The 20,128-nt window shown below is 43.4% G+C and overlaps 1 long non-coding RNA gene across 1 annotated transcript in view; it reads left to right on the top strand.

Annotated features, from left to right (window-relative positions):
- Positions 1-16,863, top strand: part of LOC122540576 (uncharacterized) — a 124,084-nt gene extending 107,221 nt beyond the window's left edge. Inside the window, exon 4 of the long non-coding RNA XR_015751963.1 lies at positions 16,762-16,863. This is a non-coding gene — a long non-coding RNA (uncharacterized LOC122540576). The remainder of the gene's footprint in view (positions 1-16,761) is intronic.
- Positions 16,864-20,128: the final 3,265 nt, after the last annotated feature.

Raw genomic sequence — 20,128 nt, forward strand, 5'->3', positions numbered from 1 at the left:
AGGAGCACTTGTGTGGGTAGAGCCTCAGCATGCCCACATGGTTGAATAGCCCACTGACAGGCTCACGCATTAAGGATGGACAACGCAAGGCCTAGAGAGCACACAATGTGAGTTATCATTTGTTGTTATGTCAAGAGACTGTGATGTAGAGAAGATTTACAAGGATGTTGCCAGGGTTGGAGGGTTTGAGCTATAGCGAGAGGCTGTTTTCCCTGGAGCGTTGGAGGCTGAGAGGTGACCTTATAGAGGTTTATAAAATCACGAGGGGCATAGATAGGATAAATAGACAAAGTCTTTTCCTTGGGGTAGGGGAGGGCAGAAATAGAAGGCATAGATTTAGGGTGAGAGAGGAAAGATTTAAAAAGGACCTAAGGGGCAACGTTTTCACGCAGAGGGTTGTGTGAGTTTAGAATGAGCTGTCAGAGGAAATGGTGGAGGCTAGTATAATTACAACATTTAAAAGACATCTGGCTGGGTATACGAATTTGAAGGGTTTCAAGGGATATGGGCCAAATACTTGGGCAAATGGGCACTAGATTAATTTAGGATATCAGGTAGGCATGGATGAGTTCGACTGAAGAGTCTGTTTCCGTGCTGTATGACTCAATGAGCTGGGTTTGACCTCTTTCAAATGGAAGGCTACTGGGAGACTTATTAAAGTTGTTCAAAGTTAGAAAGGGCTTTGATGGAAAAGAGGGTGAAACTCTTTCCTCTGACTGCAGGGTCAGTAACAAGCACCACTTTAAGATAACTAACAGAACAACCAGGGGAGATAAAATTGTATGATGCAATGATTTATGATCTGGAATGTGCTCTGTAAAATATAGAAATATAGAACTTAGGAGCAGGAATGGGCCATTCAGCTCTTTGAGCCCGCTCCACTATTCAATATGATCATGACTGATCATCCAACTCAATAGCCTGTTCCCATTTTCTCTCCATTGATCTCTTTCGTCCCAAGTGCTATAACCAATTCCTTCTTGAAACAGATTAAGTATTGAAGCAGATTTAAGAGTAATGTTGGAGAGACAGGTGGTAAGTTATTGGCCGTAGAAGTCCTAGGTAAGCTCTGCATTAAATAAATCGCCTCCCATTTCCCCAATGCCTATCCACCATGCGTAAGGCACAAATCAGGATTCTGATGGAAGAAGCTCCATTACTGAGACCAATTTGACAGTTCTTTAAAACTGTCACAGGCACAATTGGCAGAATGGCCTCTTTTGTTGTAAGATCCCAGGACCTCTGGCAGGGAGTAAACCAGGAGAACGTGCAGAGAGAGAGAGAGAGAGAGAGGTTGCTTGTGCACAGAGTGGGTTAGGGATGCTTGGCATCTGCAGAAAGAAAGCAGCCAGCCCAGCCATCAGTGAACATTTCCATTGTGTCCATGACACACCATCATTGCCAGTGAGAAAAGTCCCATTTCCTCAGCACACAGCAACAATAAATCACTGTCAAAGACTTTCCTCACACAGGGTGGTCGTGCCTTTAAGAAGGCTAGCTCCTTATCTGATGTCATCAAGTTTAAAGGTGAATGACCTTTTTTTCAGGCATAATGTTTATTCATATGCAGCACTCTGATTACCAGCTGAATGTCTGGGTCAGGACAAGGTTATAAATCATAAATATTAAAGAGCAAGCATTAATTTGCATCATTTTCAGAAGAGCTATTAAATTATTATTTGGGTGCTTTACATTGTTTTTTAACAATCTCCACACTTTCCTTCCTAATATCCAATTGCTATACTGACAGGCTAACGATAAATTAAAAATGAACTCTTTCTGACTTACTTGTTTAGTTAGTTCTTATTTTTAATATTTTCATTTTAAAAATTTTCTCTCAATTGCCTTTCCTCTTCTGCTGAAGGTACTGTAACGGACTGGGGATGGTTTTATCCCCACAAGGGATAAACCACAAACCACAGACTATCACCAAATTATTATAATGCAGAGGAAGACCATTCGGTCCTACTTTTGTATGTTACCCGTACAGTGTCTAGTGGAAGGCATTCAACCATGAAAGGCGTAACAGCAACAAGAAATTGCATTTAGATTGCGTCGTTAATAAAATAAATGGTTCCAAGTTGCTTCAAATAAAAGATTGATACGGAGAAATTTAAGATCTTATTGAGACCGGTGACCAAAGAGCTTGCCGAGGAAGTATATGCATGAAGGTGTGCCTTATAGATCAAAAGAGAAGGCAGAGAGGTTTGGGGAGAGAATTCCAGAGTTTGTGGCCAAACAGATGAAGACACAGCAGCCAGTGGCGCAGTGATTAGAATCAGGAATGTACAAAATATATTGGAGGAGCACAGAAATCTTACAGGATCATGGAGCCTGGGAAGTGAAAGAGTTGGAGGGGGGTATATGATGGTGTTGGTGGCAAGTCACAGGGGACTTTGAAAACAAAATTGAGAATTGTAAAACTGGGCTGGAGTCTGGTGTAGATGAGTGAGACTGGCGGGGTGAAGGGTGAATTACACTAGGTGAGAGTTTGGGTATAGGCAGCTGGGTTTTGGATAGTAATGAGCCACGGGGTGAGTGACCAAGAGTGATTTGTTTCCCCTCTGTCTCAGTCACTGAAGCCAGCTAACTGGAGCTTACTCAGCATTGGATGGGGGCTGATTCTGGGCTGCAGCTTGGAGGAATTACCTTTATGATTGTTAAGTGTCGGTGTGTAGTGTAAGATTCCCTTGTTTGAGAATATTGATGAGTGAATAACCAGTAACCATGATTGTGTCCAATAGTGGATGGGAAAGTGCCGTGCAGGATCCTTCTTTTTCTCTCCCTTTCCCACATTTGTGTGCGTGTGTGGGTCTACATGTGTTTGTGTGTGTGTGTGTGTGTGTGAGAGTGTAGTTGATTCTGGTTTTGCATCTCCTTCTCAATTCTTCATTCGTACCGTGGAGACAGACATGGTTAAGTATAGTAATGGCCTTGTGTTAAGCTCCACTTTACTGTCTTTGAGTGACATGATTACATTGACTTTGATTCTATGCTGTGTGAATTCACTCAGCTCAATGAATTCTGTTGGAATTATACTGGAATTCCGATCCTTATCCCACTGTGACTCCTGTAGGTCACAATGGAGTGAGTGGGGGTTACCGACTAGTACTGAGAGAGAAAAGGCACCTTTCAAACAAAGCTTTAGCTTGTATCCTGTCCAGACGTACAAAGGGATTGGAAGTGGTTTTTGTTGTTGTTGAGAGATCTGGATCAAGGGCTAAGGTTCAGAGAGCAGGACATCACCATGGCTGAGAAGTGTAAGTGGCAGAATAGATCAAGAAGTAATGATTAGGTGATACAAAGCTTGGATTTTAAAAGCGTCATGATTTTGAAAGTGAGGGGAGACCGAGGGAGTTAAGGAGTTTCTCAAGGTCCTGGCAAAGGTTGAGCTGGAGGAGGAGACAGTTGCTGCCTCGTGTTCTTTCTTTGATTCGGGAGTGCCCCTGTGGTCCTCAAAGGGTTAACATTGATGCCGTTGTGAAACCTAAGCGCCTGCAAAAAGGGAACAAACCATCCTGAAGGTTAGAGAGGGAGAGTGATTCACACTAGTGAAGAGGATAACGAGCACAGAAGAGGCTAAACGATCGCAGCTCTTTGCTGTTTGCCTTGACATCACGGCTTCAGGTCTGACCCGCTGTGCTGTGGCTGTGTCCGGAGTGTTACAAGCCATTTACTGCTGTGAACTGATGTTTACATGCCTGACTTATCACAGAGCATGCTTAACGGACAGGACACACAACTAGGTCCACTGGAAAATGCACTTCAGGAAATAAATTTGAGATTAGGGACTGAGGCCGTAAAATAGAGGAGAGCCATTATAGTTTTATTTATTTACTTTCAAAGGAAGAGCAAGGTAAGAAACAGCCTTTAAATTTCCAAAAGCAATGTTGATGCTGTGATTTCAATGGAAGGTCTTTTGGGGCAAATATTTGCCACATATGAAATGTACTTAAGTCCTCTTGCTATCAATGTCATAATTGATTGACGACATATAGTCAGTGGTATGATGTTATGTTTAAAGTTTTTCTTAACATGTATGTTTACTTTCATCATTTTCTCGGTAAGTCAGCACCCCAGCTGGTTTTATGCTGTCCTTCTGAAGTCTGGAATTCATCCCCAAATTGAAGTGACGGGAGTTCCCCTTGTATCTACAGCAGTGAGGGGCCTACATGCATACTTTGACAAAGTAGCAACCCCCTAGTGTTCACTGCACAAAGCAACCCTTAATGTAGCATTGACTGGACTGAACCTTGGGGAAGGACAACTTCATTCTATCAGAATGATTATCATCTTACTTTACAGTTGCTCTTATAATCTCTAAAATAATACTCACCCAATGTCAATTAGTGTTAACTGGAAGCATTTCTGAAAGCATGCTTGAAAAGCTTTTCCCATTTATTCAGGCTCTGCATATTTTGGATTTTGTGGGCTGCGTTGATGCGGATAATGGACTCTGAGTAGACCAGATGCAAAAGTTTAAATCCCCCTTCCCCTTTATTTCTGCCTATCTCAAGTTGCTCCAGATGACTGATCCTGGAGCTCTGATATTGTGGATTCATTCAAGAATGGGGGGACATTGCTACAAATAGCTCTTCCCAGATGCTAATAATTTAGTACACGCTACATAGAATAGTAGCACAAGTGTCATTGCCTGAGCTGTGCGGGACAGTTCACTACAACCCTGAGACTGCGTGAGGTTTTGAGACGCACCCAGACAAAGGCGATTTGCTTCACCTATTAACATAGGCTGGATACAAACCTTGGGGCCCCAGAGGTGAAAGGGCAATGCGCACGCAAAAGATTGCTTGTGACTGTACGACTTAGCTGTAATAATTCCTGTTTGTTTGAATCTTTCTCATTTTAAAACCGTCGAGAATCACTTGGGATTGTCTTGGAGTGTGGACTGCAATCCAAGAGGAATAGCCACAGTCACTCTGTCTGAGATTTAGTTCCATTGAAGTTAATTTTACAACATTTTGGAACAGACTATAACACTGTCCAGTTTGTGTTCCCCTCTGAGTCTAATTTCAGTCCCATTGTCTTCAGGTTATAGTATTGAGAATCAACTGATTAGCTTTGTGATGGATTTAGCTGAATGGGAACTGTAAGAATCATTGTTAAAGGCCTCTCATGTCTACAGGCACTAATATTGGGATCAACAAAAAATTTTGAGCACATAGGGAGGACATTAAAATAACAAATAAGCTCTCCCATAGCTCAGTGGGTAAGGGCACCGCCCAGTCTGGAGGGGAGTTGCACCAATCAGAAAAGATCCAAATTTGAAGCTTCTGTTGGGAGAAATGTGAGCAGCATGGTAATGAGCGTGAGCTGTCCGGAAATAGTGTGGCAAAATTCAACTAGGTTTCCCTTAATGCCACCCAGTGACCTGTGTGTCTGTGTGTGTCTGTATCTGTGCCTGTGTATGTGCTTATGTGTGTGCCTGTGCTTGTGTGTGCGTACATCAAATGAAGTCAATATTATGGTCACCTGCGATGCCTGATATAGCAGAATAGCTTTTTTTGTGATTGCTGTCTGGATACTGAACGAAGGGTAGCCATTTTGCAGAGTGAACCTGCAACGATTGTTCTAGCTTCAGTCACTGCTTTTGTCCAGGTGTGGTGTTGGTGCGAGGTGGGTGGTGGTGAAGGGAAAATTGGGGTTAATGATGGTAATGAGCAGTGCTGTGTTGCTACATCATCCAGGATTGTTGATGTGGATCACAATTTCTCTCTTGCTGTACAGGGGCAGGAGAGATCATGGTGAATCTTCAGAAAATACAGTTTGGAGAGTTTCGATATCTCGTGTTTAGCATTGGCAATTCTAACTCATTTGGTTTGAAATAGTAATATATCATATAAATGTATAATTAAACTGACTTTGTCTCACACTCTGCACATTTAAAAATGGCTGTTTTCTCTGCAATGAAAGCTGTGCGGGTGTTGAGAATGATTTTAAGGTATTGCTCCCCTTTGACTGCCTCCAGCCCATGTGCAACAGCCCTGTCTAGGCAGATTCATTGGCCTTTAACCACAGCCCTTTGCAGCCTACAGAACTTTACATTTAATAATTTAGAAGAAAAAAACTGTGGCATTTTCTTTCTGAGAGTTACCAATCCTCCAGGATTGTCTTCAGGAATTAACATTGACGAACCAGGAAAAGGCCAAGGACAAAACCCATGAGAAAAAGTCTAAATACATCAGAAAAAAAACTGTTTTAATAACGTTTCTTAAGCATTTGTTTACTAATTACGGCAATATTTGTAAGGAAAAGTAAAATGTTGGTTGCAGAGGGTAGTTTGAGGAGGCAGTTTGTGATAAAACGTCCAGCGGTATTTTCAGCCAGCGTTAACAACCTAACCTGTCTTTAGCCTTGAAAAAAATATTCTGGGATCACAGTGGATCAGACAGCATCTAACGAGAGAAAGCAAGCTAACGTTTTGAGTCTTGGTGACTCTAGAGCTCTGATGAAATATCACCTCGAGTCGAAACGTTAGCTTGCTTTCTCTCCAAAGATGCTGTCTGACCAGTTGTGATCTCTGGTGTTTGTTGTTTTCAGTACAGATTCCAGCATCTGCAAGAATTTGCTCCTGCCTTTAGCCTTCGTTAGGTCACACACTCAATACTTGCACAGGATCTTAAACTCAAGATTGCAAATTTTATGATTGAGGTTTTCGTAGTATAGGAGCTAATGAAGGTCAGTGAAAAGTGTGGGTGGTGGGTGAACAAGGCTTAGTGTGAATTTCAGATGGACTCCGAATTCCAGTGAGATGTAAATTTCAGGCGTACCTTCGACCACAATGAAATAGTCAAACGGTAAAGCAGACAGAGGCTATTGGTTTACTAAATGTGTTTACCCAAGAGATGCACTTGTGCACCAACACTCACATACTCGCCAATGTAGGTGCATGCAAAGACCATGTACACACCCATCCTTATCTCCACCCCTTAGAACAGCCTGTAAATCAGGCTGTGATGGTCTATGTTCAGCTGAAGCTACTAATACACTGCCTTTCTGTGAAAGTTTTCTTTACTTATGTTATTGTCACTTCTGTTGTCTGCAATTGTGTGCATTCCTTTTTATTACAAGCCAATAAATTGTCGCCAACAGACACTTGGTGCTGACATTTCATGTCAGCCCTGATTTTAAAATCCTTATTGCCCTCTTCAGATACTACGTGGTGTCACCTCCCTGTCCTACTTCGATCTATGTCACAGGTTGTAAGATCAATTCTTTGGACCCATCGGGAGCATCCTCCCCCCCCCCCCCCCCCCACCCCCCCCACCAGTCCAATTCAACTTCCCAAACACAATTGCGATGGTCTGTGTCATGTGCTCTAAAACCCCAGGCTGAGGAAATGCTGTCTGATGTTTTTACCATACAGTCATACAGCAAGGAAATAGACCCTTTGGTCCAACTTGTCCATATTGCCCATGTTCCCTAACTAAACTAGTCCCATTTGCCTGTATTTGGCATGCAGATGAAATTGTTGCTGTTTGAAGGAAATGCAGGTTTCGTTGGAGGGAACTGTTAAGACAGCTATTTAACCATGGTGCAAAAGCAAAGAGCAACAGGCGCTGGCATTTATTTGGCACCCTTAATAAAAACAAGTAAATACAAACATATTTCACAAGGGTGTAATTAGAAAAGTGTATGCAGGGCTAAAGGGGAATCTCGTGGAAGAGAGTAATCAAAGGCTTGATGAGAAAAGTGGTTTTTAAGGTGGAGAAGGAAGTGAAAAGTCAAAGGAGATTAGAGAGGAAATGTCATTGTAATGATGGGGGAATGGGAAGGGAGAGTGAGACACACAAGTGGGTTAGGTTTGCGATTTTATTTCATTTCAACAAGAGGTGGTAGGGATGTGTAAAGTGAGATGAGGTTGGGGTGAAGTAAATCCACCTTGTTCCATTTGAGCTGACAGACCAAAAGCATAAGTTCCTGGTGGGGGTTTACGTGGATCTCGTGGAAGTGACAGAGAGCAGGTGTTGGGAAACCTCTTTGATTTTTGTTCCATCATAATTCTAAGTTTGTGATAATTTATGATAAATGGAAATTGATGAGTTCTCTGGAGCTGTTTGGGGCTGTGCAGCTTAGGTCCATACAAATAAAGGAAGCAAAAAGACATTTCCATTTGCGGTTTAAAGCTACTTTCTGAGTATTTCACCTTGGGGATTATTTTTTGCTACCAGCTGTTCAATAAACTTTGTGCCAGATGCTTTTCATATAAAATTTGTCCAAGGCACCATTGCTGCCATTAACGAACTTTCCAATGGGAATTTTCCTGGCTGATTTACTGGGAATCTGCAAACATAGTAAATTGACAAAAAAGGTCAGTTGGTCCATCAAGCCTACCTTCCCACTCATGGTGGCCAGATCCTCACCCCCAACTGCCACTTACTCCATTCCTGCAATTAGCCCTTTCCTCAGTGATGCTCACCCCTGGGAGAGGAAACAAGAATCCCATAAAGAAAAAGATATTTTGGAAGATACCTCAATTTTAAATGAGCCCAGTCTAAGCATGAGACCACTGAAGGGATGGCATGAGAATTCAAGATTCCAGAGCTTCCTGGCCACCCTAAATATGATCAATTCTTCCTTTGGCTATAACTCTGAACAAAACCATGGCAGGAAGCATGAATTATCTTCTTAATCCGATCGGGTCTTCAGAAGGACACAAATCACAAATCAAGCTATGTTTGACATGAGACTGCCAAAAGTCTAACCACATGTTCGCGCTTTCAATACCCACTGACTGCCTTCTATTTCTCAGCTCCCAATATCTCTGTCTGTCCACTTTCCAGGTCAGCAGAGAAGCAGCTGAATGGATTCTTATTTCCATCATCATTTGAGGACATGACCATTCAAAGGCGGAATTGAATCACCTTGTACACTGTACTTTTTGTTCCCATGATTTTGACTGATTACATTTTCATCTTGACCCTTTCGAAAGGCTGCTAATGAGCTAGGGTGCCATTTGAAAACTTCCAACATAGTGGCCCTGGAAGGTTGCTCTGGGATCTTGCTATGTTCACATGCATACATTGCTACAGTGTCTGCACTGCGAAAGTACCTAATTGACTAGAAAGCACAGGGGGCATTCTGAGATTGTAGGAAGTTGCTACTGAAATTCAAGTTATTTTCTGTATGTTTTGGGTCCATGTTCAAGTTCAGGTTGGAAATCCTTGCAATCAACATCTGGCCTTCTGTGTTTCCAGGGTTACCTTGGGTGTCCTTGTTAACATATGCATATAATGTTCCCCCATGCAGTGCCTTTGTTAACAGAGACATAGAACCATAAACAGGCTGGTGATAATAAACATTGCTGGACTGAACATTCAGTAGAATCAGTTTGAATTTAGGGAGAATACTGAGATCTCAGAAGAAGGTTCGGAGGAGTTTTATTAGAATGCTGTGAATGATTTGTGACGTTGAAGAAACTGTGACTGTGCTCCTTGGGGTAGAAAAGGTTGAAAGTAAATTCACTGGAAGTGGTTAGAATCCTGAAGATTTTTGATAGAATAAACAAGGAGCAATTGTTCCCTGTTCTGGCAGGGACAGTAACTAGAAGATGCCAGTTTAAAATAATTGACAAAAGAAAGTATGTGACAGGAGGAATTCGTTTTTAACACAAACGGTTGTGATCTGGAATGAGCTGCTTTGTAAGGGAGCTGAAAATTTCTCAACAGCAATCTTAAGAAGGAAAATAGATAAATAGAGTCATAGAGTCAGAGAGATGTACAGCATGGAAACAGACCCTTCGGCCCAACCCGTCCATGCCGACCAGATATCCCCAACCCAAACTAGTCCCACCTGCCAGCACCCGGCCCATATCCCTCCAAACCCTTCCTATTCATATACCCATCCAAATGCCTCCTAAATTTTGCAATTGTACCAGCCTCCACCACATCCTCTGGCAGCTCATTTCATACACATACTACCCTCTCCGTGAAAAAGTTGCCCCTTAGGTCTCTTTTATATCTTTCCGCTCTCACCCTAAACCTATGCCCTCTAGTTCTGGACTCCCCGACCCCAGGGAACAGAATTTGCCTATTTATCCTATCCATGCCCCTCATAATTTTGTAAACCTGTACAAGGTCACCCCTCAGCCTCCGACGCTCCAGGGAAAACAGCCCCAGCCTGTTCAGCCTCTCCCTGTAGCTCAGACCCTCCAACCCTGGTAACATCCTTGTAAATCTTTTCTGAACCCTTTCAAGTTTCTGATAGGAAGGAGACCAGAAGGAGACCAGAATTGCATGCAATATTCCAACAGTGGCCTAACCAATGTCCTGTACAGCCGCAACATGACCTCCCAACTCCTGTGCTCAATACTCTGACCAATAAAGGAATGCATACCAAACGCCTTCTTCACTATCCTATCTACCTGATACTCCACTTTCAAGGAGCTATGAACCCGCACTCCAAGGTCTCTTTGTTCAGCAACACTCCGTAGGACCTTACCATTAAGTGTATAAGTCCTGCTAAGATTTGCTTTCCCAAAATGCAGCACCTCGCATTTATCTGAATTAAACTCCATCTGCCACTTCTCAGCCCATTGGCCCATTCTGGCTGTAAGAGCTGTTCCTTTTTTTGAGGTATTTTAGGTGTTGGAGGTGATTTCCTCGAATTCCAGGAGCAGCAATTACTGTTTTATATGCTGTTGCATTGTTTTGGAACTTTGGGAAAAAAATGTCAAAACAACAGCAGTTTTAAAAGGGAGAAATACTTGAAAGGAAAATTTACAAGGTCATGGCAATAAAGCAGCGGAGCATGATTAATTTCTCAAAGAGATGGCACAAATTCCATGGGCCAAGCGGCCACCTTCTATGCTATGAATCATTCTATGAATATACTGAAAACAAAAAATGCTGGAAATCACAGCAGGTTAGGCAGCATCCACGGAGAGAGAGCAAGCTAACTCGTCATCAGTATAGGTGTCAGCATCTGCAGCAATTTGCTCCTACATTCTATGAATATACTGTACTATCCTTTTATACAAACACCAAGAGCTTGTGTTAATTTAACATTTTTAATTTGGCGAAATGTCCAAACTGCACTATACAGGTGTGTTCCCTAACAAAAATGAAGTTTGTGTGATAAATCACTCTCCCTTTTAATTATTCCCTACCTTTTAATTTTCACTGATCTGTAATTTTCCACCCCTCGGGTGGAATTCATGTCATCCGAGCTCTCATCCAGCTTCTGGAAATAGGTAACAGTCCAGGAACCAAACATGGAAACATTTCCTCATCTGTACATGAGGCAAATGGAGATACCAATCACAATGAGTGGGGAAGCAATCCACGAGAACCAGAAACCAATTAAACTGCTGAATAAAGCAGTTCATAATGAAATGATCATGGATACCTAGTTATCAAGTTTGACAGGGAATAGTTCTCTTAAATGCTCTGCTGCAAGTGAAGTCTGAAAGGTTATGAGGGGTAGAATCATACTGCATTTAAACCATTACCTTCCCCCCCCCCAAATGCAATAAAGACAGTGACCCCTTGTCCTCACCTACCACCTCACCTGTCTCTGCATCCAATGTATCATCCTTAAACACTTTGGCCAACTCAAATTAGAGCCCACCACAACAACATCTTCCCTGCCCCACCCCTCTCTGCCTTCCGCAAGGACTGGTCCCTTTGCCAAACCTTGGTTTGCACCACTTTCCCCACCAACATTGGACTCAACATTGAGTTCTCCAATTTCAAATAACTTCCCTTCCCAACCCCGACTTCCTTCCCAGACCATCCACCTCCCTTCTATTCCTCTGATTGAACCAACCAGATTCATTCCTCCTATCGACCAATCAGATGGTACCCTCTACCTGTGTTCACTTATCCCTACCTCACCACTCTGCACCCCCCCCCCCCCATCTTCCCTCTTTATCTGCAGCTCCTCTTACACCCACCCCAGTCCTGAAGAAGGGTTATATCTGAAACATTGACCTCTCTACCTCCTGATGCTGTTTAGCTTGCTGTGTTCTTTCAGCCTCCTGCTTGTCATATTGGCATTGAAGGCAGTCCAGAGAAGGTCCATGAGGCTGATAGCAGCTGGAGGGACTGTCTTATGAGACGAGATTGAGTAAGTTGGGCCTGTGCTCATTGGAGTTTAGAAGGATGAGAGGGGACTTATTAAAACATGTAAGATTCTCAGAGGCTTGACGAAGTGGATACTGAGAGGCTGTTTGTGATTTTTGAGAGGATTCGTAGCTCAGGTTGATGTTCAGGTTATAAGTTTACTCGCTGAGTTGGCAGGTTTGTTTTCAGGTGAAGCGCTGGTGGTATGGCCCACTTTCTATATATGTGTCTTGGTCTGTTGTGGTGGGTGATATCGTTTCCAGTTCTTTTTCTCAGAGGTTGGTAAATGGGGTCCAAATCGATGTGTTTGTTGATGGAGTTCCAGTTTGAATGCCAGGCCTCTTGGAATTCCCATGCATGTCTCTGTTTAGCCTGCCCTAGGATGGATGTGTTGTCCCAGTCGAAGTGGTGTCCTTCTTCGTCTGTATGTGAGGATACTAGCGATAATGGGTCATATCTTTTGGTGGCTAGTTGGTGTTCACGTATCCTGGTGGCTAGCTTTCATCCTGTTTGTCCAATGTAGTGTTTGTTGCAGTCCTTGCAGGGCATTTTAGAAATGACATTTGTTGGTTGTTGGTACAGGGTCCTTAAGGTTCATCAGTAGCTGTTTCAGTGTGTTGGTAGATTTGTGGGCTCCCATGATGCCAAGGGGTCAGAGTAGTCTGGTAGTCATCTCCGAGATGTCTTTGATGTATGGTAGTGTGGCTAGAGTTTCTGGGCATGTTGTGTCTACTTGTTTGGGCATGTTGTTTAAGAATTGGTGGACGATGTTTATCGGGTACCTGCTCTTCTTGAATATGCTATATAGATATTGTTCTTCTACTGCTCGTAGTTCCCTGGGTGCTGCAGTGTTTTGTAGCCCAATTAACTAATGTCTTGATGCAACTCCATTGTGGGTGTTGGGATGATAGCTCCTGCAGTTGTGTATCTGGTCTATGTGTGTTGCTTTCCTATAGACGCTGATCTACAGCTGTCCATTGGATGTTCATCCCACTGTGACATCTAGGAAGGAGAGTCTGTTTTTGTTCTCTTCCTCTTTTGTGAAATTTATGCCAGTGAGGATGTTGTTAATGATGTTGTAGGTTTGCTCTAATTTGTTCCATTTTGTGATGACAAAGGTCCATGTAGTGGATACAAAATTTGTAATGGATCGTGGGGTGGGCTGTTAGTTCGAGTCTCTGCATTACTGCCTCTGCTAGGAACTCTGATATTGGTGATCCCGATGGTATTCCATTGATTTGTTTGTAGGTTTTGTCATTGAAGGTGAAGTGGGTAGTGAGGCACAAGTCTACGAGCTTGAGGATGCTGATGGAGTTGATGCTGTCTGCTGTTTGTGTCCTTGGTTCATCTAATAGTGTGGTCAGTATTTCTTTGGCCAAGCTGATGTTAACTGATGTGAATAAGGCTGTTATAGAGTCATAGAGTCATAGAGATGTACAGCATGGAAACAGACCCTTCGGTCCAACCCGTCCATGCCGACCAGATATCCCAACCCAATCTAGTCCCACCTGCCAGCACCCGGCCCAGATCCCTCCAAACCCTTCCTATTCACATACCAATCCAAATGCCTCTTAAATGTTGCAATTGTACCAGCCTCCACCACATCCTCTGGCAGCTCATTCCATACATGTACCACCCTCTGTGTGAAAAAGTTGCCCCTTAGGTCTCTTTTATATCTTTCCCCTTCACCCTAAACCTATGCCCTCTAGTCCTGGACTCCCCAACCCCAGGGAAAAGACTTTGTCCATTTATCCTATCCATGCCCCTCATAATTTTGTAAACCTCTACAAGGTCACCCCTCAGCCTCCGACGCTCCAGGGAAAACAGCCCCAGCCTGTTCAGCCTCTCCCTGCAGATCAGATCCTCCAACCCTGGTAACATCCTTGTAAATCTTTTCTGAACCCTTTTAAGTTTCACAACATCTTTCTGATAGGAAGGAGACCAGAATTGCACGCAATATTCTAACAGTGGCCTAACCAATGTCCTGTACAGCCGCAACATGACCTCCCAACACCTGTACTCAATACTCTGACCAATAAAGGAAAGTATACCAAACTCCTTCTTCACTATCCTATCTACCTGATACTCCACTTTCAAGGAGCTATGAACCCGCACTCCAAGGTCTCTTTGTTCAGCAACACTCCGTAGGACCTTACCATTAAGTGTATAAGTCCTGCTAAGATTTGCTTTCCCAAAATGCAGCACCTCACATTTATCTGAATTAAACTCCATCTGCCACTTCTCAGCCCATTGGCCCATCTGGTCCAGATCCTGTTGTAATCTGAGGTAACCCTCTTCGCTGTCCACTACACCTCCAATTTTGGTGTCATCTGCAAACTTACTAACTGTACCTCTAATGCTCGCATCCAAATCATTTATGTAAATGACAAAACGTAGAGGGCCCAGCACCGATCCTTGTGGCCCTCCACTGGTCACAGGCCTCCAGTCTGAAAAACAACCCTCTACCACCTTTGTCCTCTTCTGTCTTGGTGTCTTTGATGATGTTCAGGAATTCATGGGTGGAGTGGATGGAGCGGCATGAGCCTTCTACTAGGTATTAACTAGGAGAAAGTGAGGACTGCAGATCAGAGCTTAAAAATGTGTTGCTGGAAAAGCGCAGCAGGTCAGGCAGCATCAAAGGAACAGGAGAATCGACATTTCGGGCATAGGCCCTTCTACTAGGTATTTCAGTTTTTGGTGGAGTTCCTTTGTTAGTCTGTCTGTCGGTGTGCCAGGGAGTGAGACTATGGGTCTGATGGGGGTCCCTGTATTGTGTATCTTAGGTAATCTGTAGAAGCGGGGTGTGTTGAATCCATCAGGTTTCATTTTTGGAGATCTGTCTTATTAATTTGGTCTGATTTATGAAGCTTCTTCAATGCAGCATTAGAATCAACCCTGAAAGTCAACGGACTCACAGAAGAAACCCAGCAAACCATCAGTAGACAGTTGTACCAACACTAAGCAGGAAGAAGGAAGGGAACACCTTCACCACACAGGAAAGGAAAGGCCCAGAAGGACTCAGAAAAGATATAAACATTGTAATCCTACCTGCAGACAAAGGGCACATGACTGTCATTCTAAACAGAACACGGTGCATTGAAAAGGCAAACTCGCTGCTCGCAGATACTAACACTAACCAACAGGTGGCAATAGACTCAACTCCACAGCTAGAAAACCGTATCACAGCTGCATTGAGAAAGCTTCATAAATCAGGCCAAATTAACTAGCCACCAGGATACACGAACATCAATGAGCCACCAAAAGACATGACTCATTATCACTAGTAACCTTACATAAATAAAAAGAACACCACCTCTACTGGGGCAACACGTCCATCCTAGGACAGGCTAAACAGAGACACGCACGAGAATTCCTAGAGGCCTGGCATTCAAACCAGAACTCCATCATAAACACATCGATTGGACCCCATTTACCAACATCTGAGAAAAAGAACCGGAAATGATATCACCCACCTTAAGAGACCAAGGCACATAAATAGAAAGCGGACAGAACACCAGCACTTCACCAGAGGCTCACTGATGATGTTACTAGCGTAGTGACGAAACATCTGAAAACAAACCTGCCAGCCTAGCGAGCATACTTACAACCTGAACTGAGAGGCTGTCTCCTCTTGTGAAGAGCTGAAAATGTGTTGCTGGAACAGCGCAGCAGGTCAGGCAGCATCCAGGGAACAGGAGAATCGACGTTTCGGGCATAAGCCCTTCTTCAGGAATGAGGAAAGTGTGTCCAGCAGGCTAAGATAAAAGGTAGGGAGGAGGGACTTGGGGGAGGGGCGTTGGAAATGCGATAGGTAAAGTCCTCCCTACCTTTTATCTTAGCCTGCTGGACACATTTTCCTCATTCCTGAAGAAGGGCTTATGCCCGAAACGTTGATTCTCCTGTTCCCTGGATGCTGCCTGACCTGCTGCGCTGTTCCAGCAGCACATTTTCAGCTCTGATCTCCAGCATCTGCAGACCTCACTTTCCCCTCTTGTGAAGAGTCAAGAATCAAAAGAGCATAGTTTCAGAGGAAGGGATGACAAAGTTAAGATAGAGGCGAGGAGGAATTTCTTCCTGTTGGAGGACAATGAATCTCTGGAATTCTTTACCACAGAGAGCTATCAATGCTGGATCACTAGGATCTTCAAGCCTGAGATAGATTGAATTTTAATCAGTAAGGGTTTATGGGAAAGAAGGCAGGAAAGTGCAGTTAAGGATTATCAGATCAGACATAATCTCATTGAATGACCAGGCAGACTTGATGGGCTGAATAGCCTATTTCTGCTTGTGTTTTATGGGCTCAGGTTTCACACAAGACAAGCTATCTTTTGCCATCCCCTCCTTCCAAACTCCCTTTCCTTCCATCTGCAATACTCTTGCAATGAACAAATAGAAGTGTTCAAGGTAAAAATTAAAGAAAAAGCACACAGTTGTTTTCATGCCTCTGTATGACTTCTTTCCCTGGGTTTTTGCTTGCAGTTGGATCACATTGATTCTTCAGTTCCTGGAGTCTCCAGGCTTTTCTGGAGGGTTTGAAAAGATGTCTATGTGGACAGTCATTAAAAGCTGCAATGATGGATCTTTTATTCCCCTTCAAACCAGTGCAATGTTTACCAATTCGTATTACTGTTCATTTTTACTTTTGTTTAGCTAAAGAGCCTAATGATTATATATGTTACAGGGAACTGGAGGTGTTGCTAAGCAACAGGCCAAATCCAATGAGGCTGGAAACTGGATTTGGACCAATGAAAAGCAACAGAACGGAAATACATGCTGAAGGTAAGAAATGTATGAGGGTTTGAAAGATATGATTTGATATTAACTGCAGTTTGAAGGTTTTCTGGGTTTATTGCTGAGCTTGTGATTGAATGTCTTCTATCTCTTAGGATGATGGCTTGCATTGGTCAATGCACATCAAACTGTCTGGTGCAGCTCAGAAACCCCAAACACTCCCCCCACCCCTTTTTTTGGGATAGGAACCTGGGCTGCAATGGTGCGCAGTTTGCTGGTCTCCATTTTCACTGAGCCCACTTCACTCCACTTGAACTGTCCTGTGACTGTGGTTGTGACACTTCAGCCCAACAATCAAATAGTTGGCATCTTCTTCCTTGTTTGTTTGCCTAGGGTGATGGATTCCATTCACCTGTTGAGCAGACACTCAGAGGTGCCCATTCACAAAGATTCAGTATGGCGTCTCAAGGAGATGGGGGAAATGCCTGCTTGAGGAGAGCTGTGGCTAACCAATGGGACATGCTGGATCCTCCTACCTGGACCCATTCTCTTCATCAATCGAGTGGGGCTTATCACTTAGCATCATAGAATCCCTGCAGTGTGAGCAAAGGCCATGCAGCCCATTGAGTCCGTACTGACCCACTAAAGAGCATCCCACCCAGACCCAGACCCTCATCCTATTCCCATAACCCCACATTTTCCATGGCTAATCCACCTTTGCTGCTTGTCTCTAGACACTACAGGGCAATTCAGCATGGCCAATCCATCTAAATCTTTGGACAGTGGGAGGAAACTGGAGCACCTGGAGGAAACCCATGTGGACACAGGGAGAACATGCAAATTCCATACAGACAGTTGCCAGAGGCTGCAATTGAACCCAGGTCTCTGGTGCTGTGAGGCAGCAATGCCAACCACTGAGCCACCGTGCTAACCTTGTAACTGCCCTCCCTGTGTTGTGATAACTCTGTATGGCCAGATTGGGGTAATCTCTGTAGATTGCAAGGCTGGGCAAAGCTATGAAGACCAACATCTGCCCATACATCGGGATTCCTCTTTCAACCTCTCTGCTTAGGTCTAAGGGATGCAAAGGACTATGTTTGGCACTGACTTGGTTGCAGGAGTTGGTGGAAAGACACCATATTTAGCCATTAGTTCACCTTTGCACTCCACTCCAGATTTTATATCAGAATTTACTCCCTTAACCTTCAGCTCATGCGAGTTATCCACAAGACATCAGAGCCATTTGCCCCTTCACTGGATGTTTGGCTAATATGTACCAAGGCATGTCCATGTGTGTACCTTTACACTTCATGGAATTATCACATTCCTTCCTCAAAACCTCTCATTATTCATTACAGTTTTTATTGTTTATTTCAGGGAAAACTTCACACCTTTTAACTGGAAGAAATCTCCTGAGATATACTGTTCCCTGTAATATACATCAGGACTGGCAGTGTCTGTGGAGAAACAGAGTTAATGCTTTAAGTCAAGTGTGACTCTCCTGCAGAACCTGTTGAGTTTCTTCAGCTTTCTCCATGTTTGTTTCAGAATTCCAGCTGCCACAGCATTTTGCTTTTATTCGAGAGTTTAACCTATGTCATTTGATAAAATTGGGTTGCATGAAAATATTAATTAAAGCATATTGATTATAGAGTAAATGAAAATAAAAACAGAAATTGCTGTTGAAACTCAGAAGCACTTGTGGAAAGAGAAGCAAAGTTAATGTCTTGAGTCCAGCCTTCTTTGGAATGGGTTTGATTAAATTCACAAATTCTGTAAAAGTTCAACCTGTGCAGGGACACAGAATGCCATGGGGTGAAATATGCTTCAGTAGCATTAACCTTTGCAACTTTCAGGTCATAGATTCATAGAGATCTACAGCATAGATAAAGGCCCTTTGGCCCATTATTTCTATGCTGGTCAAAAACAATCTCCTAATTATTCTCATCCAAGGTAATAAAGATAAAGTCATCATAGTCCTATTGGACCATTGGGTTGCTGTCTCATCAAAGAGGAATGGCTAGGTGGTGGTTTAACCTGATGGTCACTGCACCTCAGGCTAGGGGAGAGGCTGTGAACATAGAAGGAATACTTAGAAAGTTTGCAGATGACACCAAAATTGGAGGTGTAGTGGACAGCCAAGGTTACCTCAGAGTACAATAAGATCTTGATCAGATGGGCCAATGGGCTGAGGAGTGGCAGATGGAGTTTAATTTAGATAAATGCGAGGTGCTGCATTTTGGAAAGACAAATCAGAGCAGGACTTATACACTGGGGAGTGTTGCTGAACAAAGAGACCTTGGAGTGCAGGTTCATAGCTCCTTGAAAGTGGAGTCTCAGGTAGACAGGATGTGAAGAAGGCATTTGGTATGCTTTCCTTTATTGGTCAGTGCATTAAGTATAGGAGTTGGGAGGTCATGCAGTAGCTGCACAGGACATTGGTTAGGCCACTGTTAGAATATTGCGTGCAATTCTGACCTTCCTCCTATAGGAAAGATGTTGTGAAACTTGAAAGGGTTCAGAAAAGATTTACAAGGATGTTGCCAGGGTTGGAGGATTTGAGCTTTTGGGAGAGGCTGAATAGACTGGAGAAGTATTCCCTGGAGCATCGGAGGCTGAGGGGGTGACCTTATAGAAGTTTATAAAATTATGAGGGGCATGGATAGGATAAATAGACAAAGTTTTTTCCCCGGGGTGGGACAGTCCAAAACTAGAGGGCATAGGTTTAGGGTGAGATGTAAAGATTTAAAAGAGATCTAAGGGGCAACTTTTTCACACAGAGGGTGGTGCATGTATGGAATGAGTTGCCAGAGGAAGTGGTAGAGTTGGTACAATTATAGCATTTAAAAGGTATTTGGGTGGGTATATGAATAGGAAGGGTTGAGAGGGATATGGACAATGTGCTGGCAAATGGGACTAGATTAATTTAGGATATCTGGTCGGCATAGATGAGTTGGACTGAAGGGTCTGTTTCCGTGCTGTACGTCTCAATGACTCTAAAGTTGAGAAGAAAGTTCTTCAAGGTAATCTCAAGCTGGTGTGGGAATTGAACCCATGCTGTTTGCAGCTGACCATGTAGCAACACAAAGCAAACAACATTTTTATGGCATTCACAATAACTGAGCCGAGCATCTGTGTTGTCCTGCCTGCAGCACTGTACCTTGCCTGTTGGACACATACATGTGCGGCAAGGCACTCTTTGTTTTGCATTGCGCTTTTAAGTGTATGGGGTGTGGAGGAGCCTTCTCTGATTAAGGAGAATTTAACATCTAACACCAATAATTATTTGAAAGCTTTTTCGCGGCGGTGGGGGGAAC

Source organism: Chiloscyllium plagiosum, unplaced genomic scaffold (assembly GCF_037043375.1).
Source record: "Chiloscyllium plagiosum isolate Xiang-an unplaced genomic scaffold, Cpla_swu_hap1 HiC_scaffold_29, whole genome shotgun sequence".
Classification (NCBI taxonomy): Eukaryota; Metazoa; Chordata; class Chondrichthyes; order Orectolobiformes; family Hemiscylliidae; genus Chiloscyllium; species Chiloscyllium plagiosum.